This window comes from Mauremys mutica, chromosome 4 (assembly GCF_020497125.1).
Source record: "Mauremys mutica isolate MM-2020 ecotype Southern chromosome 4, ASM2049712v1, whole genome shotgun sequence".
In the NCBI taxonomy this organism is placed as follows: Eukaryota; Metazoa; Chordata; order Testudines; family Geoemydidae; genus Mauremys; species Mauremys mutica.
The window spans coordinates 26,328,828-26,341,873 of NC_059075.1; the positions used below are offsets into that span (position 1 = coordinate 26,328,828).

A 13,046-nucleotide genomic window follows, 5' to 3' on the forward strand; every position below is an offset into this window, starting at 1 on the left:
AGTTTTAGTGCTTGGCCTAGACCTTTGCCACATGACAGGATCGGTAACCATTGACTTCAGCCGCTGTTCTTACAGCAAGGTTGGTCACACTCACATCGTATTGTTTCTTCTCTCTCATTGGATGATTGAAACATTTTAGACACGAGTAACATATAAATAATAAGCAGCAATGAAATGTGCACTTTTAGGGAAAATTCTTCAACTGTTCAGTCATTCTTGCTAAAATCTGTGAAACTTTCAGCATTTGCAAATATTTTCAACTGTTCTCTGGTGGCTATCTGAATATTCACAACTAAATTAATAATAGGCCTCCATGAATTACAGAAAATCAACTTCAGCACTTTAATTCCCCAAAATATTTGTGGATCACTTTTTTTTCTTCCAGACAGTTCTACTGTTCATACACATTTCTTCTTTCAATTAGCATTTGCAAAGAGTGGGGTTTGTGCACATATCATGCAAGGCAGTAACCAAACAATTAATTCAATTAAAAATCCCTAAGTATTCATTGATCTGGAGTCTAACAGTCTATCAGTTTATAATAGAAATGAAGCTAATATCTTTACAGAAATAAAATATCTTGCATGGAATCAGAAAGGTCAGCTGCTGCAGCTATACCCTGCCAAACAGAAACTAAGGCCTTGTCTACACTACAAGACTATTTCGAATCTACTTAAGTCGAATTTGTGGATTCGACCTTATGAAGTCGAATTTGTGTATCCACAGTAAATACACTAATTCGAATTTCTGAGTCCACAGTAACGGGGCTGGCGTCGACTTTGGAAGCGGTGCACTGTGGGAAGCTATCCCACAGTTCCCGCAGTCCCCGCTGCCCATTGGAATGCTGGGTAGAGCTCCCAATGCCTCCTGGGGGAAAAATGTGTCGAGGGTGCTTTTGGGTAACTGTTGTCATTGAACCGTCAATCACGCCCTCACTCCCTGAAAGCTCCAGCGGGAAATCTGTTCGCGCCCTTCTCTGGTCGGTTACAGCTCGGACACCACAGCACTGCGAGCATGGAGCCCGCTGCGATCATCGCTGCACTTATGGCCGTTGTCAACTCCTCGCACCTTATCGTCCACCTCTTCCACAGTCAGCTGCTGAGAAATCGGGCGAGGAGGCTCCGGCAGCGCGGTGAGGACAGGAATTCACAGAGTGGCGCAGACCTCTCACAAAGCAGGGTACGCCGCGCCATGGAGATCATGGTGGCAATGGGTCAAGTTCATGGTGTGGAACGGCGATTCTGGGCCCGGGAAACAAGCACGGACTGGTGGGACCGCATAGTGCTGCAGGTCTGGGATGAATCACAGTGGCTGCGAAACTTCAGGATGCGTAAGGGCACTTTCCTTGAACTCTGTGACTTGCTGTCCCCTGCCCTGAAGCGCCAGGACACCCGGATGCGAGCAGCCCTGAGTGTGCAGAAGCGAGTGGCCATAGCCCTCTGGAAACTTGCAACGCCAGACAGCTACCGGTCAGTAGCGAACCACTTTGGCGTGGGCAAATCTACCGTGGGGGTTGCTGTGATTGAAGTAGCCCACGCAATCGTTGAGCAACTTCTCTCAAAGGTAGTGACTCTCGGAAACGTCCAGGACATCATAGATGGCTTTGCCGCGATGGGATTCCCAAACTGCGGTGGGGCTATAGATGGGACTCACATCCCTATCCTGGCACCAGCCCACCAGGCCAGCGAGTACATTAACCGAAAGGGCTACTTTTCAATGGTGCTGCAAGCACTGGTAGACCATAGGGGACGTTTTACCAACATCTTCGTCGGGTGGGCGGGCAAGGTTCATGACGCGCGTGTGTTCAGGAACTCTGGTCTGTTTAAACGCCTCCAGGCAGGTACTTTCTTCCCGGACCACAAAATAATGGTTGGGGATGTGTAGATGCCTACAGTGATCCTCGGGGACCCAGCCTACCCGCTAATGCCCTGGCTCATGAAGCCCTATACAGGCGCCTTGGACAGAGAGAAGGAACTCTTCAACTACCAGCTGAGCAAGTGCAGAATGGTGGTGGAGTGTGCTTTCGGACGTCTCAAGGGGAGATGGCGGAGCTTACTGACTCGCTCGGACATCAGCGAAAAGAATATCCCTGTAGTTATTGCTGCTTGCTGTGTGCTACACAATCTCTGTGAGAGCAAGGGCGAGACCTTTTTGTCCGGATGGGAGGTTGAGGCAAATCGCCTGGCTGCAGTTTACGCTCAGCCAGACACCCGTGCCGAGAGAATATCCCAGCGGGAAGCGCTGTGTATCCGGGAGGCTTTGAAAGCAAGTTTCCTCGGAGAGCAGGGTAACCTATGACTCTCCACTTGCTTTCAAGAGAAACTGACCCTGGGCCTGTGTCTGTATGTGTCGATTTCGATCTGCGGTTACATACCCCGTTCTCCAAGTTTCCCCCACTTCCAAAGCACGTTTTAAAGTAAATCTTTGTTTTACTTTGCATTTCTGTTCAGGTGTTGAAACATGGACGCATACTGTGCTGGGCACGGTGTGCACTGATGTACAGACCGCTTGTTCCATAGAGGAATGACATCCTCCTGCTCCTACATAGGTCTCTGGGGTGGGGGACGGTTGCAAGTGGTTGTGCATGAAGGGGAGGGATTGCAGGAAGGGGTGGGTTTGCAGGAAGGGGCGAGTGGTGCCTTCTTTGGATAGGGGTTTGGATGACGGCAGTGGGCTGCGGGTTTTGGCGTAGGAAGGGGTGAGGGGTGTGGGGGAAGGGTGAGTATCTGTCCGTGGATGAGGGCTCTTGTTGGGGCTCAGGGCAGCGGAGAGGCTCGTTGCTACGGTGGAAGTGCATGGTAAGGGCAGCGTGCCTTAACATTAAGGGGGTGGCAGGCGCTAGGACCCTGGACAAGCATACACATCACAGAATGACCCGGGGCAGCATACACCACACAGAGTGACCCTGGTGCCTACTGACTGCAGTGTGTGTGTGCCCTGCAGTTGATCATGCCCCCAAGTCTGTACCCTGGTAATGTAGGCTATACCGTGCAATTATAAATCCCCTCCCCCCCCCATACACAAAAAAATCATCTGACACGAAAGACGTGACCGAAACAGTGAATAACAGCAAACAGCTTTTAATAATCTAATACACAGTGGGGGGATGAAACTTGGATTTGGGACTGGGTGAGCCTGTAAGGGAAGCACGTCTACAAATTTATAGCGTGAGAGGTGTGTGGTACATTAGCGCTATGCAGTGGTGCACTGACAGTTCTCACGGCCCCTACCGCGCCTCCGTCTTGTACTTTTGGGTGAGGGGGGGGCAGGACTTCTTGGCGGGGGAGGGCGGTTGCAGATACACTGCAGGGGGGCTCTGTCCTCCTGCCTGCGGTCCTGCAGAACATCAACAAGGCGCCGGAGCGTGTCCGTTTGCTCCCTCATTAGCCCAAGCAGCGTTTGAGTCGCCTGCTGGTCTTCCTGCCGCCACCTATCCTCCCGTTCGATGTGTGTGCGATGCTGTTGACATAGGATCTCCCTCCACTGTCTCTGCTCTGCCGCCTCGGCTCTGGAGCAGGCCATCAGTTCCGCGAACATCTCGTCCCTAGTCTTTTTCTTTCGCCGCCTAATCTGCGCCAGCCTCTGCGAGGGGGATGCTGGGGCAGTCCGGGAAAGAGCCGAAGCTGTGTGATGGGAAAAGTAACTGATTTCCTTGAACAGATACATGTTTGCGAACAGTGAACACAGTCTAGTCAGTTTCTCTGAACAAGACCATACAGGGCAACAAGTCTCACGAGATCTCAGGACAAGTTCGAGATTTCGGAATACGCTCTCATTGGCTGCGGCATTGCACAGGAGAGCGGACAAGTGGAGAGAGACAGCTGAATCCGTCTAGCAGACAGTCCTGGTAAGCCTTACAGTACATTCTGCTTATCAGTTAATGGATAGCTGTGCCCTCCCGCTAAAGGCAATCTGGAAATCATATACTCTGACCCTTTTCCAGCCACTCCCGCCAGTGCACGGGAAAGATCAATGTATGCTTTTCCTATGTGGCCTACAACACGTGGCTGTTAAGCGAGGGTCATTGTTATGCAAAGTAAAAGTCAACCATTCACAACAGTAACAATACACTAATTGCCCTAATTAGATGCAGCATTTCATGAACGAGATCACCCTGATGCGGGTCCCTCGGAGTCACAAAGAGCGGATGCTAAGGGAAGCCCTGCAGAGACCAGGACCATATGCGGCCATGCTTGTGGAGGCGATGATTCCCATCTACATAAGGATGTCCTGGCACGGAAGAGTGTGCTTCCACGGAGCACCCAACAAGGCACCTCTCCCCAGGAACCTCCTGCGGAGGCTTTTCGAGGACCTAAATGAGACCTTTCTTGAATTGTCCCTGGAGGATTATTGTTCAATCCCTATATGTGTGGACCTACTTTTCATATAGTTTTTCATTGAAAATTTTATATATAGTATTTCTATTTTTTTATACCTGTTTTATAAAAAATAAATGTTTACATGTTTATAGCACTTACCGCCTGATCCTTCCCCTGATTCAGAGTCCGGGTTAACGGCCGGGGAGGGTTGGTAGGGGATCTCTGTGAGGGTGATGAAGAGATCCTGGCTGTCAGGGAAAGCGGTATTGTGTTCGCTGTCGCCTGCGCCGTCCTCCACAGACCCTTCCTCATCTTCCACATCGGCGAACATCGAGGAGGAACTGTCCAGGTTCACTATGCCATCCACTGAGTCCACGGTCAGTGGTGGGGCAGTGGTGGCAGACCCACCTAGAATGGCATGCAGTGCCTCGTAGAAGCGGCATGTCTGGGGCTGGGCTCCGGAGTGTCCGTTTGCCGCTCTGACTTTTTGGTAGCCTTGTCTCAGGTCCTTGATTTTCACGCGGCACTGCATTGCATCCCGGCTGTATCCTTTCTCTATCATTGCTTTGGAGACCTTCTCAAAGGTCTTTGCATTCCGCTTGCTGGAGCGCAGCTCCGACAGCACAGACTCCTCGCCCCACACACCGATCAGATCCAGGACTTCCCGGTCTGTCCATGCTGGGGACCTCTTTCTATTCTTGGATTGGCCGGACTCCTCTGCTGGAGAGCTCTGCATCGTTGCAGGTGCTGCGGAGCTCGCCCCGATGTCCAGCCAGGACGTCAGATTCAAAGTGCCCAGACAGGAAAAGGAATTCAAATTTTCCCGGGTCATTTCCTGTGTGGCTGGTCAGAGAATCCAAGCTCCGACTGCTGTCCAGAGCGTCAACAGAGTGGTGCACTGTGGGATAGCTCCCGGAGCTACTAAGTTCGATTTGCATCCACACCTAGCCTAATTCGAGCTAGCCATGTCGAATTTAGCGTTACTCCACCTGTCGGGGTGGAGTACCGAATTCGAACTAAAGAGCCCTCTAGTTCGAATTAAATGGCTTCCTGGTGTGGACGGTTGAGCGGTTAGTTCGAATTAACGCTGCTAAATTCGATTTAAAGTCCTAGTGTAGACCAGGCCTAAGGCAGGGCATTTGCTTATGAATTCATTGCCACATCAAACCTATTGTTTTAAAGGCAACAATCCTCTTTGTGTGTGGTGGGAGGGAATGGATACTAATCTGGCAGGAGAACCCCAAATGCGTTGCTTTAACTAAAGGAGTGATGTGACAGTGCAACTGTGTGTATAGACACGCATAATGGTTTAGACCCAGGTAAACCAGGTTTAAATCTGCATTAGTGTCCACACACAGTTTAACTAAATCAGTGCAACTTCTGTGATTAGATAAGCCTAAGGCACCTGCACCCAGACTGTACTTAAAAGTTTTACCAGCTTAGCTGTTCCAGTACAGCTATGCCAGCAAATCCTTTCTAGTGTAGACAAGGCCAGAGAGTCAGTCTGGGGCTTTAGAATTTGAAGACAGAGCTGTGTTTCAATTGGTGCCATGCAGCAAGGTTATATGCAGTAGGCATACCTAGTGCTTCTTTGGCTGTTGTAGCTACTGTTGTTCAAGATAAAAAGGAATGATCAACATATTATGAATAAAAATGGTCTAAAATGAATATCCTGAGTGTGCATCCTCTTATGTTTCTTGAAAGCCAGGAAAACCCTCAGACTATCAAAAACAAACCAACCAACAAAAAAACAAGTGATGAAAAGTGAGATGAGATTTTCCATGTGGTCATCAGGATTTCTCACTGATCAGCTACTATAGAGACCCGTATACAGGGTCCACCGTTGAAAATATATTATTAAATCCCCTTTCCAATGGAAAACATCATAAATGCTACACAGATTCCAGCATCATTTTTGCAGCAGATTCTCTTACTCTGCAACTAAATTGTGCGAAAATATATCAGAAATTCAGAAGTTTTTTTAAAATAAAACAATAAAAGAAGAATCTTCTAAGGATGTAGGAGTTGCCCCTTCAGTTCAGGTTAATATTCTCCAGCTTTACATCTCTAATTTTGCACATTGTTGGTTATCTATACTGGGCTCTGATGGGCCTACGAAAACAGGACTTAATTCTGATCTCTCATACACCAGTTTTACAAAATTGTAACTCTACTAGATTGACCGGCCGACTCCTAATTTACATAATTCCCTTTCAATCTTACCAGGTCAAATTTGAGCACCACCAATAGTTTACAAACAGGATCTGTTACTAAGAAATCTGAGCAAACCAGAATAAATGGATTTCTCATTAGTTTGTAGATATAGTCTTATGAAAATAGATTTGCACGTCTTTAAATAAAAAAAATTAAAAAAATAAAAACATACTCCCGACAGGATAGCCTGACAGACCTGCCCTAAGCCACTTTAGGTTCATTTAACTGAAGATTTAATCTTGCAGAATGGAATTCCTCCTACACTATATCTTATGCTTGGATGGATCTATGGCTAACCGGACAGGTACAAGGATGAATGATAATACATGACTATATGAGCAAGTACTACTTTTACACATGAAATCCTGGAGGAAACTGCCTGACACAGGTTTCACTTGCACTGAGGTAAATCAGATACAACTCCACTGAAATCAATGGAGTTATATCAGCATAAAAGCAGTATGCGTAAAGAGAAAATCAGGCTCCATACATTTAAGCATAAGATATCCTGCAATAAGTTTGGCTCCTGTTTCTCTGAAACTGTAGATATGTTTTAAAGGGCAAGTGAACAATAAATAAATCTTGAGTATAGCATTATCTTAATGTTGCTATGAAAAAATTCCACTAAGAACACTCTTACATACCATTTAGGTTTAAAATCATTATTTGAGGGAGGAAGAAAAACTCTCCTTGTTTCTTCTTGAAAATGAATAAAACTATGGGGAGATAATTCCCATGTGTCTTATTTTACATCTCATCATGTTCAGCCCAGAGTATTGTAACAACCCATTAATATTATATCTTTAATTTATATACGGTGCTTTTCTTCCCAAAGGATCACAAAGTGCTTTACAAATAATATAGCTATGAATTTCTTTAGTTACTAATGAAATTCAACCATGTCTGAAGTAGAATACAGCAAGTATTTAATCCAAACCCAATCATGCTGAAGAAAAATGCCTTACACAACTGAAATTCCAGGTAAGTAGGGAGAATGTGCTCACCTAATTTGGACACCCAGATAACACTTGTCCTCCTTTGAAAAGTATTGGAGCATGGGCTCTTTAATATCCACAAGTGGTCAAGACCTCAAATCTACATCTTGTTCAAAAGATGCCACCTGACAATGACTTAGAACCCCTAACATGCCAGCGCATTGACTCAGAGGGAAGAGACTATTCACTGAATCTCCATCAACACCCTTTTGCAGTACATGACTCTCCCTTCTAAAGGTGTATCTTCTCCCTGAAGATTATCATTCTTCTCAGAGACCAAACTTAGAAAGAATCTCTGTAATAGAAGAGAACAGAGTATGTTTGGTACAGAGGAAGCCACCCAATACCTGCAAGTTTCCTGAGATGGCACATGAGTTTACTGTGTCTGGGTATGTAAATCATATAGTGGCACTACAATCAACTAATAAAATACAAATAATAATAATATCCTCCACTTTGTCATCAATTATCAATATTTTCAGTAAATATTTTTCTAGGCCAGACTTTCGGCATCAGTTAAGTAGTACACAGTGAGGCTGACAAGTAGGCAGTGCAAAGGGGGGCTATAAGCTGTTTTTGAGATTGCCTGAACCTGAGGTCACTCTGTTCCAGTTTGGTCCCCAGGTGCATGATAGGGAAGCCCAAAGGCTGCTTTAACTTGTGACTCTGTGACTTGTGACTGTAAATCTTTGGACTTAAAGGGCTGCCAGAGCAGCTAGGAATTGCTGAGGCACAGGAATGCCCTAAACACGTCTCCTCTGCTGGCTACAGGGAGGGATTTGGTTTACAATCTGCTATGGTGGCTCTACAGCACCCAAATATTTCTGAGCTGGCTTAATCCTCCTTTGGCCAGAGAAGGCAGCCTTAGAATACCTGTGTTCTATGGAAGCAGCACAAAATTCCTGTACTCAGTCTAATCCAGTGCATGGACATGTACGTCATTCCTTGTTAATTCTTATTGTGGGAGACAGACAATCATATACTAAAAAGTTATACTAAATATGGAACAATGGAAACTGTGCCACCTTCCGATATTGTTAATACCGTATAATGATTGAATAAGTCATTAGGCGGACTGCAAAGCAAAGCAAAATACTGCCCTACTGTTAAGCTTTAATTAGCTAAGGCAGCAAAGAGCCTCCTTGGAACAGAAATTCTTTTATAGAAATGTGAATTAAGAGCTGTGCTGTAGTGGGGCTGGATCATGCCAGAACGACATACCGGCACTCTTGCCACATGGAGGATTGAGAACAAAATGGCATCCTCTGCACTGCATGACCTCGCACGCATGCATGCTACATGGAGGGTGCCACTTGGTAGGGCAAAGTGGTGTCAACCACACCGTGTGTATGTGTATGTGGTTTTGCAGGCTGGGGCGTTCCCATACTGGTGGGAACATTCCGGTGGCAGCCCATTTCAGACTACACCCCTGATTAAAAGGAAAATGAAAAAAGAGAGAGAGAGAGAGAGAGAGAGAGAGAGTGGGGGTTGGAAAAGGGCATGATATCCTACTGGCAGAGCTCATTTCTCTTCTCTTTGGGGTAGCCTTTTTCTCACTCTTTGAAATACAGCATAAGCACTGCCCTGCCAATAGCAATGAGCAATGGTATGGAGCCCATTAGCAGCACCATGCTATCTTCTTCAGGTATTCCACAAACACCTCATATGCTACTGCGGGCGGGCACCCACCACAGGCTGCCGTTCCTTTTGACTTTATCATCTTTGCCAACGGTGTTTCCAGGAGCACTGGACTGGACTGACATCCTGTGTGTGAATAAGTGTTGCCATCACTACAACCTTACCACCTCAGCCACACAAACTCGCTCCCAGAATACTGATCCCTGTAGAATGTTGTCACCTTTTCACTTAGTCATTTCAACACCCAATCTGGTATAGCAATTAACGCAGGGGATTGGGAGTGAAGACTGATGTGTGTTATGCTGTTCTGGCTCTGCCACTGAATCACTGTATGACCTTTGGTGAGTCACTTCACTATATGTAAAACAGGGACAACAACATGCCTATCACAAAGGTTTGTTGTAAGTTTTAATTCCTAAAAGTTTTCAAAGTGTTGTGAGATCCCTGGATAAAAATCACTATACAAACATGATCTTAGTGTGAATGTGGTGAGGAACACTGAATAAATGTGAATGATCTAGGTTTTAGATAATCAAAGGAATTTTCTATGTAATGAATTGACACCAGGGACACGACCCCATTTCAGATAACAGGGAATGCTGAGTAATCAAAGTAGCACTTTAATGTTATGGCATTGTGTATTACATATTTTTACAGTGAAATATTGCATCAAACATAAAACAAATTGAATTAGAGGTATGTTAATATGCAGTATGGAACAATTTCAGTTGAACAGCAGAATTTGTCCTAAATATAAAATTGCTTCAGTTGAGAAATGAATGGAGTTGCAGGCACGGATAGTGGAGAATAGTTAAAAGTGACTGGAGTACTCTTCAAATTACTGAAGCAATCTAGGAAATCTAAATTGGTCTACAGTGCACGTGCCCAGAACACCCTAATTCACTTCCAAAATGAAGTGCTCTTAAAAAAAAAATGTGAAGCATTGCATTTGGAAAGGATCAGAGTTCTGGGCATGCACTATGCAGAACAATTTAAAATTATTGGAGCACTTCAACTTTTTTTTTAAAAAAAGCACTTCATTTTGGAAGTGAATCAAATAGCATTCTCTTACTGCAGTTGAACGTATGAATGATTTAAAAGTGCAACAGCCTCCCTCTCCGCGTCCCCCCCCCCTCAAAAAAAACTCTTGGGGAAAAAAGGTTGATAATTAAAACTAAAACAAGGAGTAAGAGGGATAGCGGAAAGAGAAGGAAAAAATGTCCACACCAAGTGAATTAAAAAAAATAATAATCACACCACCACCTCTGTTCTCTCAGCCAGTCTGCTGACCTTTTCAATGGTTCAAACACTAATAAGTACAGCAACAGAGTGATGTGATGGTGCATTTATGCTCCGTGGGCCTGTCAACAAGTCTCATATCACTAAAATTATATTCCACCCCCTATGGGTGACACAAGGTGAGGGAGGCTATATCTTATTGTCTCATCCCTGGTTATGTGAGCTTCTCTTACATTTCTGTACATGTACAAGCATCTCACCTACTCATTCCTGATTACATCTAAGTATCTGCTTCCTTAATGTCCTCATTTGTCCAGGAAGAATTAACAATTTTACCTTATGGATTTTCTCTCTTGCTGAAGCGTAGCCATTTCCGGTGTTACCAACACTTGTGATTTTATTGTGACTCTTGCAATAGCTGATGTTCTTCTTAAAGCGTCCGCTCCTGGAGGCATGTGATTAGGAAAGAATCTCAGCTTTCATTTAAACTAAAAGTAAGTTTCTAGCCCCCATGCTGGAAGAGAAAAGCTAGAAAATGTGAGCCAAGGGTGCCCAGAGATTCAAAATCCAAGGCAGCAAATAAAAAGGACCCCAAAATTATATATTTTTAAAATCTCGTATTTTAAACCAATCTCATGATATTTTGGGGGAGGGAGGGGTAACTCATGATTTTTGAACTACTTGGGGTTGCTAATACTGTTTATCTGAGCCTCCCCTTAACTTTTTCTCATGATCTGAGATTAAATACAGAACACGGATCGCTCCATGATTCTACCAAGTCCATTTCAGAGAGAGGGATTTGAGGACCCTGCAGCAGTAGGGCTGCCTCCAGAGCCAGCCAGTAGTACACTGTCACTGGATATAGAGACAGAAGTGGTGTCCCTCCTGGACCTGCTGCCAATGGAGAATCCTCAAGCTGGCAATCAATCCTGATGCTGGTAAAATTCCATGAAGGTTTTTATGTCTGTGGAATGCTGCAGGCCCTGCTCAAAGGGAAAAAAGAAGAATCAGCTCCATTGCCAACAAAATTATGGCCCTATTCCAGCTTTCAGAAACTTACATGCTTTTATATATTTGCCACGTGGTTCTTCAGTGCAGCAGCACATGTGTTTTGGCTTCATGATGCTGAGAAAAAAGAGCACCCAAATCAGGGATCTTTACACTAGTCTATGGATGAAGCCTGATGAGTTGTGAACCTGAATCTAGGTTATACATACAGAAATATTCTCTGACTGTATAAAGGGATAAGTCACTTAAAGAAGTAGCCAACACCTGATTGTACATTTGGGATAAAGGGCAGGAAACCCCTTTGTACAGTCTGCTCAGATTCACACTCTTACCTTGAGCATTTGGGAAGCATCAGCTTTTATTTTCTTAACTTCCTTCTGTTATGATCATTGCATGCATTATTACTACCATCTATTTTACGGTAGCCCCAACTGAGATCAGGCCCCATTGTGCTAGGCGCTGTACAAACATATCTGAAGGGAAGGTCCATGCCCCCAAGGAGCTAACATTCAAATCAGATAAGACAGATAAAAGATGGGTATTAGCCACATTTTACAGAAGGGAAACTGAGGCATGGAAAAATTAAGTGATTAGCCTAACATTCCACAAGAAGTTTGTGGCAGAACTGTGAACTGACTCCAGATCTGTGGAGTGCCATGCCAGTGCCTTAACCACAAGACCATCCCTCCTCCATGCATTTTGGTCAGCTGGATTAGGAAGCCACCTGTGGACGTAAGAGGTGAAAAATTGGCTTTAACATCCCCTCAAACTGCCCCCCACCCCGGTCCCCTGAAAATAATCCACAATACAAATCCCTACCTGGGGTCCATGTCTAAGAAAAAGGAGTCCACAAAAATGGCATTAAAATAAATCACATACCCTGAGATGATCAGAGAGATCATTTGGGGAGAATCGGCTATACATGCAGACTGGGGTTTTCCTTGCCACGGAGATAGTCAGTAGTTGTTCGGTATGAACAGGTGACACAGGATGATCTGCCTGCAGCCTAATGTTGACGGAAAGCTTGTTTGTACTTAGTACATTAAAGGAGTTGCTTGGGAACAGTTACATAAAGATTAGTCCTGTAACTCTGCCAAAGACTTTGTGTTATTATGTGCTGTGCTTGTGCCAGGCAGCCCCACATGTCAGAGCTGCCTAGTGGGGCAGTTTTAATATGCACACCCACATTTCCTGAAGATTTGTTTAAGATTGAGGAACCAACTCTGACCTCGCTTACACGGCTGCAATCCCCATTGACTTCAATCAGGCTGCACCTGTGCAGCACTGATTTTTAACGGCATGTCCAGTGCTTGTTCCACAGAAGGCTGTCCTTTCTCCCCACCACCACCTCCTTTTCTCCCATTACACTCCAGCAGAGAATCCCAGCTGTATGCCAACAAAACCACCACCCCAACCCCTCTCCCATCCCCACACACCTCCAACCATGAGGGAGCATACAAAATTAATGTCGGCTAAGTTGTCTAAATAACTCAATGATCTGCGTTCTATCCAGGTCATATGTCTAGGGATTAAAGACCTCACAGCATGTCCTTTTCGCTGGGTTTCTTGCTAAAAGGTCATTAAACAACTGTTTTCCTTTAAAAATGTACGTGTGAATTTGATGCTTTAAAAA

At 45.0% G+C, this 13,046-nt stretch overlaps 1 long non-coding RNA gene across 1 annotated transcript; it reads right to left on the reverse strand.

Annotated features, from left to right (window-relative positions):
- Positions 1-9,880: 9,880 nt before the first annotated feature.
- LOC123368272 lies at positions 9,881-12,661 on the reverse strand. Its single transcript, XR_006578733.1, has 3 exons — positions 12,293-12,661; positions 11,466-11,530; positions 9,881-11,388 (listed from the first exon to the last, which is right to left on the reverse strand). It is a non-coding gene; the product is annotated as an uncharacterized LOC123368272 (long non-coding RNA).
- Between the last annotated feature and the right edge of the window lie 385 nt (positions 12,662-13,046).